Raw genomic sequence first — 9820 nt, 5'->3', positions numbered from 1 at the left:
AACAGTAAATATGAGATGAAAACAGTAAATTTATAGAATGAATAAAGCAATTAGAAGAGGTTTAATCCACCATGCAATTCGATTTACTATTGGTTAATATCGAATCGCTTTCATTGATCCCTAGTGAAGACCAGGTCCTCTCAGATTGAGATTTTACTAGTAAGAGAGTGTAGCTCCACCACAAATCTCTTTGGTAGTGGCTCACATACTCTAGTTCTCCATTATGAGGTCTATCTCTAGTTACTTTCATAACTTGAAGAACTTGGCGTTCTTTTATGCAAAACAATAAAACTAATAGCTACTCATCCCTACATGGCTTCATAAACCTCCTCTAATGGAGGTTTTAGCCTTGTTTTATTGGATTAATTAAAGTAAGACAATAATAAGAAGACATTAAGAATAAAGAACTTGTATTGAATTGAGAGTTAGAGGCTACAATTATAAACTACTTCTAACTAAGAAAAGTAAACCTAATTAAAACTAAAACTAAACTACTTAGAGAATTATAACTAAAGGGTTAGAAGGGGAGCTTAAGTTTTAACTTAGCCATCTTTATATAGGAGAGGGTTAGGTTTATATTTTTGTGCATGGGCCAAAAAGGGGGACTTTGGACCTCTAAAGTGAGCCCAAAGTCAAAAGAGGTCCTGGCTAATTTGGATTTTATACATTGCCCTGTTTGTCAACTTTTGTAGCTCTGATTGGGGCAAGACTGGGTCCATTGGAAAGTTTATTCCGAGCCGGTCAATTTGACATAAAGTAGTCCCAATTCAAAGGTGTGAGTCCAAAGATACACCTATTTGAAGTTATATTGACTTTTTTGTTCGTTCTATACCCGGATTGACTTTGACTTCCCATCTTTGACTGGGCTTGAAAAAAGCTTTTCTCCACGATTCTTGGGCTTTAAAGGTAGAACTTCCTCAACAATCATATTGACTCGTTTCCCATGCAAAAGTGATGCTTTTAGTCACCTAATCAGCTTCAAGTCCTAAAATACACAAAAACATGTAAACAATACTAACTCTTATTTATTATAAACATAATTGGCCTAAATATAATACTATTAAGGGGTTTAAACTACACTTTTGGGTGTTTATCACACCACCCCCAAACAACATTTTGTTTGTCCTCAAGCAAAGATGAGAATTAAAAATAGATAAGTGGCAAAAAATGTGGTCCTAGCTAATCTCGTTTCACAGTGTGATTGCATTGACCATATGCAATAAGGCCTTAAACCACTAGGAATTCCCTAGTGGACGAGTTATAGCCTCATGAGAGTTTTCCAGAGAAAGTACTTACAAACTTCATTTATACTACAACGAATAAAAGAAAAAAAAAATTCCTAATTAATCTCAGATATCTATACATCTCTATAACAACATAATAAGAACAATTCTTTTGAAACCTAAGCTAATAAAGGCATAATAATCAAATAATCTAAAGGTAAACATGCATGTAATGAACTATGTTATGAAATGCAATGGCAGGTCCTTTTCTAAAACTTTTGGAATAGCGTCTTTAAGTAGGTCCTCATAATTTGTCAAGACAAAAATACTCTAATTTTTCCACTCAAGTTTCACTCACTCCATTGTGTAGTGGGCACATGTTTCCTCACAATCACAATGACGTCCAAAGGAGCCGAGATTGATCAATCACATCTACCACTTACTATCACACCAAATTAATCCTAATTGAGCTAGAGGTCTTTATTAGGTGATACGGGGCTGAGGTGATGGTTTAAGAAATGGAATGGATATTCAAATAAACAAGTATGAGATAATAGGGTCTTCAATTATATGTGACTAGAGAAAACCTTGTTTTTACTTTGCTTCTACACTTAGTTTCTATCCTTAGCCTTTTTGTTTTGGCCTTTTGACTCTTATTCTATTTTTGGAATTTTTGTTTTATTTCTATTTTTGTTTTTGTTTTCTTTTCTTTGGATGGAAGCTTTCTTCTTTTTCTTTTCTGAAGCACTAACTAATTTTTGGTTTTCCACAGGTCTTTTTCTTTATTTTCTTTACGCATCCTATTTCTCAAACTCATTCAAGATGGGTAGGCTTATTTATTATTTTTTTTATTGGTTTTAAAGATGGGTAAAGGATTTATGGTTGTGAAAAGGCTAATGAGAAAAAGCTTCGATTAGGCTTACTAGCGAGATAATTACTTATAGATGCAATTTTTTAGCTATATCGATCCAAAGAGGGCCTAAATTCTCATTTAGGATATAGTATGGTGATCAAGCAAGTGGATGTGTGATTTCTCTACTCAGATTATATGTCTCCTTTGTGTCACCACTCAGATACTCACTCATATGAGACTTTTAGGCTAGAATCTCACAGAATATGTAAAATTAAGTAGTCTAACCTAGGTTTCAAAAAAATACTGCCATGTACACTCATACATGCTCATGCAAGATGTTAATGAAAAGATGCAATGACTATTACCTACATATTAACCTAAGTTTCTAAGAACTATGTTTAATTATATTGCTACTTGAGATTTGTAGACTAATATCATCATGGAAAAGAAAATAATGCCATTATCCTAAGTGCATAGTATAAACTATTTTTATGCTTTTTCTATTTTTCTACTATAAATATGACAACTAATACTAAATATATAACCTAATATGTGTTTAGACATTTACAATATGTTTCTATACCACCCCCAAACAGAATCATGCTTTGTCCCCAATGTATGGAATTAAAATAAAGGATAGAGAGTACCATAAAAACGTGCTTGTAAATGGGAGCACCTGTAAAAGAAAAGTAAACGATACAAATATAAAGAAATAAAATGCAGACGCAACTCTTATATGAGTTCCATCCATTATGGAGATAACAGGAATTAAAAATTGCTTGGGACATAAGCGGACATAACAGAAATATAAAAATTACCATATATATCTATTTCTAATTACGCATTTTCCTTCGTTTGCTCCTCACTTGTGAAATGAGGCTCCTTTAAGTCTTGCATATCTATGACTACTTTCTAAGCCTTCATCCTGTTTTCATCTACCCTAGCCAACCTATTTAGTGCAATTTGGTCGGACGGGGTGTATGGGGCTACTAGGTGAGGTTGGATCGCCGGCCAGAATCAAACCATATGCGTAAAGAATGGACTATAGCATTGGTCGTCGCGCATTGTATCAATCTTAACCCAATCAGTGAAACATGTACAAAATTCAGAGAAAAAGAATAGCATAATACGTGTATTGGTGGCATAAGAAGGTACTTATGCCTTGCGATCTGTATCTCTTGAGACCAACCACTATGGTTTTGGATATATCATAAAACCAACGCCCTTCGGCTAAAGAAAAGAAGGCGTTGCATGTGGTGGAATCCGCAAAAGTGAAGTGCCAATCTTCTAAGCTAGAACATTAAGCTTAAGGAAAAGCATTGTAAGGCCCGTATTGAGGGCCATGCTTCCTAAGGATACGTTACATTGGCCTAGGTGTTATACTTGGAATATACCAGCACCATAGGTCTCGTGGAAATTTACCCAATTATAATGATTGTCATTATCATCTATATAGTTAAGCTCGGTATGTGGGACAAATGTTTTTGAATTTCTAAGGCACATGCAATTAAGTACTTAGTCGATAAACAAGGTTTGTCATCTAATGTCACTATGAGTCCATCTTCTCGAGGGGAGCATGTGTAGAATTCAACATGCTCATAAAAATATGTAGTAAAGCGGGAGAATAAATTTGATCAGGTTTTACCAGTAGGGTTTCCCAATGGTGCTCCATAATCATATCATCAAAGTATGCACCCTACTTATCATTGAGAAATAGGTCCTCAAAAGACTGTTCAGGTATAATTTTTGGAATAGACATAGCAAACAAGTAATGAATTAAAGTACTGAAAGTTAGAAAATTGGAACCTGGACATTCGAGCATGGAAGCTTTTGGTGAGGGCATGCACTCACTGTGAATATACCTTTGGAGGCGGTCTTGTGAATAAGAATGCTGATATATCTGGCGAAGTGATTGTCGCTATATTTGCTCTTGTGTAAAGCGTCGCGGCTTATAAGATCTGTGATGTGTTTAGGGTTTTAAGTTATGAAACTACATGCTTAGAGATTGATTTTATAGTATTTGGTTGCTAAGTCTAAAGCCGGATTGTTGCTAAAATAAAAGATGTGCAAAAACATATTTTTAGAATAGTTACCTACACATGAATACTATTTCAGTTTTTGAAATTTCTATATATGATCAGCTTCAAAAATTCCCTGAAATTTTGTCATTTCACGAAATTTAAGGTTCCTAATTACATTATGGATCCCAATTGATGTTAACAAGCTCATGGGTTGTATATAAGGGGCTTTTCTATTAGATTAGCTTATAAAATTTCACGAAACTTTGAAATTCCTTGAAATATCAGGTACCTAATTACATTGTGGATCCCATGTTTATATGTGAAACCCAAGGAGTTTATATTTTGGCGCAAAACTGATATAAATGTGATTTAAGGCATGCAATTTCATATGCGATTAATCATGCTTTAATTTTAACAGTACGTGCATAGATGAATAATCACATAAACAAAATATATTAACTACTTAACTACAGAAGGCGATAAACAAATAATTAAACTATGTTAATGAAATTAAAACAAGTACGGAAATTAAATAGTTATTACAAAACAAAAATAAATTCTAATCAATTTCATCACGACAAATCAAAAATAAAGAAGCTATCCATGGGAAGAAGATGGTCCAGAACCATCAGAAGGACGACGACGACAAAGGTCACGTCGAGAGTCAGAAGAAGAAGGTGAACCTCCTGGCTGGGGCAAACGGCTCAAGACGTCGACCTGAAAAGCTGTATGCGCCTCTTCCATGTTTTCTATAGTGTTAAGCATGTCAGCGTGGTTGTTGGCTATGGTTCTAATGTTATGCTCTATGTTGCATTGATCACATTGAATGGAACCCTGATGCTTCTGTATAGTCTCACAGAGCGTAGAAAGGGTTCGCTGATGATCGTAAAGCGTACGCATCCCGCTATGGAGTAGTGAAAAATGTGCAAAATAAGAATAAGCATGGTCCATATCGTTCTCAGCAAAACAAACTGGATATTCATTTTCATCCTCATCCTAATCTATCCCATCAGCTCTCTCTTCAGGCAATGTCTAATTCCTTTGGACACACTCACTATACGCCTTGGCATTTGAGTGAAACTTAATATGAGTCATATGTGACTCAGGCACGCAACCCTAAGATAACATAATCTTAGTTACTAAAGTAGGTAGGGGGTGCAGTGGTCAGGCCTACAGCCATAAGCTCATCACGCAGAAAATCAATGAGGCAAAAACCATACTTCCTATTCTGCAAAATCCAAAGAATGTACAAGAAAGACGAGATGATGTCACTCGGCTTTGAAGTGCTACAGACGTTCTTGCCTAGCCACTGCGTCACAGCCAGCTGGTTAATCCTAACTGGCTTTCTTGCACAAAGCACGATGAAACGATCATTGTATCGACCTTCAAGCAGCGTCTTTAGCATCAGCTGATGCACTCCATCAAACTGGGATCACTATAAGATCAGAGTGACCTGTTTTGCTGGTATCCCAGTGATGGTAGCGAGCAACTCATGAGTCACATCCCGGTGAACTCCTTCCAAATCCACAAATATTCTCCCTGAAGGAAGTATCCTCTTATTCCTATAAAACTTCAACACCAAATCCTTATGGTAGTACTCCTCAGTAGAGTACCACATTCTATCCCACCCTCTAGCACGCATCTCCGTACCGTAGAATGGCTGGAATATCTCCTCCTTAAATACGAATTCCAGTAAGATTTTTACTGGTCGGGCCATTTTATGGATAAAATTTGAACACGGATAGGGGTTTAAGTAGTGGATGTTGGTGGGAAGGTGCTGTAAAAATTTAGAGAAGTTCTATTTCGATGGAGGCGCGGTGCGCGTTTGGATTTAGTTGTTAGTAGGAGCGTTGCGCAGGTGGATCAATTTAGGTAAGATCTAATTTTGTTTGGGAAGATGAAGTGAATGGTCCGGTGTGCGAGGTTAAATGGGATGGTCGGTAGGGTGTAAATATCGTGGGTTGGATGGAAACATGAATTTTGGCCCAAGCCCAAATCTTTTCTAAAATACCGATCCTGTCCTGCTTCCTTGTAAACTTAAAACTAAAATTCCTGATTCGTTTGCGGTCCAATTTTTGCGAATGAGCTATATGAAAATGATTATCATGAAGAATGCTATCTAATAATCTAATAAAAACTCAAATATAACCGTGGGTGACATATGAAATGGTGGAAGAACGCCCCGGAATACGTAAATGGCATCAGTTATAAGGGCGTAGGGCAATCTAGAAAACTAGATTTTGTCACACGAATCTATACGACTTAAAGCAGCATATAAAAATAAATATTTATACTATTCATTTAGGATAATAGTATTATTTCCCTTTCTGTGATGATATTAGTCTAGAAATCTCAAGTAGCAATTGAATTAAGTGTAGTTCTTAGAAACTTAGGTTAATATGTATGTAATAGTCATTGCATCTTTTCATTAACATCTTGCATGAGCATGTATGAGTGTACTTAGCAGTACTTTTCTGAAACCTAGGTTAGACTACTTAATTCTACATATCCTGTGAGAATCTAGCCTAAAAGTCTCATATGAGAGAATATCTAAGTGATGACACAAAGGAGACATACAATCAGAGTAAAGCAATCACACATCCACTTTCTTGATCACCATACCATATCCTATGCCAGAATTTAGGCCATCTTTGGATCGATATAGCTAAAAATTCGTACCTATAAGTAATTATTCGCTAGTCACCCCACTAAGCCTTTTCATTAACCATTTCGCAACCACAAATCTTTTACCCATCTTTAAAACCAATAAAAATAAGCCTACCCATCTTGAATGAGTATGAGAAATAGGATGAGTAAAGAAAAGAAAGAGAAAGACATGTGGACAAACAAAAATTAGTTAGTTGCTTCAAAAGAAAAATAAGAAAAAAAAATCCATCTAAAGAAAAGAAAAGAAAAATAAAAATAGAAATAAAATAAAAACTTAAAAAAAAAAGAATCAAAAGAGTCAAAAGCCAAAACAAAAAGGCTAAGGATGGAAACTAAGTGTAGAATCAAAGTAAGAACAAGGTTTTCTCTAGTTACATATTTTAAAGACTATGTTATCTCAGACTTGTTTATTTGAATATCCATTCCATTTCTTCTTAAACCATCATCTCAGCCCCTTATCACATAATAAAGACCTCTAGCTTAATTAGGATTAATTTGGTGTGATAGTAAGTGGTATATGTGATTGATCGACCTCGGCTCCCTTGGACATCATTGAGATTGTGAGGAAATATGTGCCCACTGCACACTGGAGTGAAAGAAACTTGAGTAGAAAAATTAGAGTGTTTGTGTCTTGACACATTCCTTTTGAGGACCTACTTAGGGACGCTATCCAAAAGTTTCATAAATGGACCTACCATTGCATTTCATAACATAGTTCATTGCATGCAGGTGTATCTTTAGATGATTTGACTATTATGCATACATTAGATTAGTTTTCGAAAGAATTATTCTTATTATATTGTTTTTGAGATGTATAGATATCTAAGATTAATTAGGAAATATTACTTTTATCACTTAGTCGTTGTAGTATAAATGAAGTTTGTGAGTACCTTCTCTGGAAAAATCTCACGAGGCTATAACTCTTCCACTACAGAATTCCTAGTGGTTTAAGGCCTTATTGCGTATGGTCAATGCAATCGCACTCCGCGAAACGAGAATAGTTAGGACCACATTTTTGGCCATTTATCTGTTTTTATTTCTCATCTTTGCTTGAGCACAAGCAAAATGGTTTTTTGGGTGTGATAAGCACCTAAAAGTGTAGTTTAAACCCCTTAATAGTATTCTACTTAGGCTAATTATGTTTATAATAAATGAAAGTTAGTATTGTTTAATTACGTGTTTCTGTGTATTTTAGGTCTTGAAGTTGATTAATTAGGTGACTAAAGACACCATTTTTGCATGGAAAACGAGTCAAGATGATTGTTGAGAAAGTTCTATGGTTAAAACCTAAGAATCAAGAAGAAAAAACATTTTCAAGCCCAATCAATGCTGGGACGTCAAAGTCAATTCTCGTAGAAAAAAGACAAAAAGCCATCAGAACTTCAAAAGGGCGTACCTTTGGACTCGGGCCTCGAAATTGGGCCTACTTTATGTTAAAACGACCAACTCGAACCTTGCCCCAATAAGAACTGTAAAAATGGATGAAAAGGGTACTAAAGTAATTTCTAATAGTTGTGGGCTCTTTAGACTTAACCTAATGGACTTTGGGCTCACATTAGAGGCCCAAAGTCCCCTTTTTTTTACCCATACATGAAAATGTAACCCTAATCCTCTCATATATAAAGAGGTTAAGGCTAAACACGTACTAAAAGAGCTTCATCCCCTTAACCCTTTAGTAGTTTAGTTCTAATTAGGTTTTCTTTCTGTCTTTCTTTAGTTATGAATTAGTTTGTAGTGTAGCCACCATTAAACCTTATCAATAAAAGCTTTAGTTATTTAATTAAATTCTTGTCTTTTTACATTATGTCTTCTATTATTAATTTAGTTAAATTCAATTCGATGACACAAGGCTAAACCTCCATTAAAGGGGGTTTATGAAGCCACGTGAGGATGATTAGTCATTAGTTTTATTATTGTTTTGCATAAGAGTTTCAAGTTCTTCGTTGTGAGTTTCTAGAGATATAACTCATAACGGAGAACTAGAGATTCGATACCCCATCAAAGAGATTTGTGGGGGTGCTAATCTCTCATGCTAGTTAAACAGTGACTATAGAGATGTAGGTTGTTTACTAGGGATCAAGAAAAGCGATTCGATGAGGTGGATTAACCTCTCTCTAATCTCTTCTCATATCATCAAATCACTGTTTTTGACTCTTAAATCTATTGTTTTGGTGTCATAGTACTCTCATTAGTAAAATAGTTTAGTTAATCTAAATTTGCATTCAAGTAACGTACAAACTAGAGTGGATCGAACACGACTACTCCTCTATATCTCATGATTTATAAAGTATTCTATTTACTATTTAACCATCTTCTATTTACTGTCCTTCAATCTTATTCCAACACAATTCTTATGACCCCCCATCCTAACTAAATGCTCTCTTATCTCGTCTACACTACTAGCTAGGATGTCTACTGACCGTGTCAGTCCTGAAAGCGTATGGCTTGTTTGTGCTGCGCTAGTCCTTTGGTGGCCAAACATAATCTGCATCCCCCCTCTGCATATGTATCAATGCAGCCCTCATATTCTGATCCTCTAGAGCCTCATAGGGTGCTATGTTTCCAAAATCATACTCAGTAGGGTATGGTGCAAACAAGTGCAGGATATGTCGGTTGTCCCTGCACATCTACATACTCAGAGCTCCACTCCCCCTCGGTCTTCATAGCTAAAATGCTCTTAGGATCATAGCTCTCAAGTCTCATCCGAGCAGCTGATCTAAATCCTAAGCCTTCCATAATCTTTGTGGCTATAATCGGGAGTGCTATCTTCGTATGCTCCCCTTTCTTCCTCTTCATACTCCAAGCCTTCCGAGAATAAACCTACACATATAGATCCTTATATCCTTAGTCATCAACATCCAAAGTAAATGTAGGCCTGGTTGGTATAATGTGTTCTCGGACACCGTGCCTACAATGTTGTGACAAAGCCCTCTGTATGCTAGCTGCTGGTTCCTTTGCAGTGACGGGGTCTTTGTTTGACTTAGTTTGTTAGCCTCTGCATGTGGGCCAAGTCGTCCATGGTATTCCCTCAATCCTCCAAGTATATGTGTCTCATC

The sequence above is a fragment of the Coptis chinensis genome, chromosome 7, assembly GCF_015680905.1.
Source record: "Coptis chinensis isolate HL-2020 chromosome 7, ASM1568090v1, whole genome shotgun sequence".
Lineage (NCBI taxonomy): Eukaryota > Viridiplantae > Streptophyta > Magnoliopsida > Ranunculales > Ranunculaceae > Coptis > Coptis chinensis.
The sequence above is the reverse complement of the archived record's forward strand: the minus strand, read 5'-3'. Positions refer to the sequence as shown.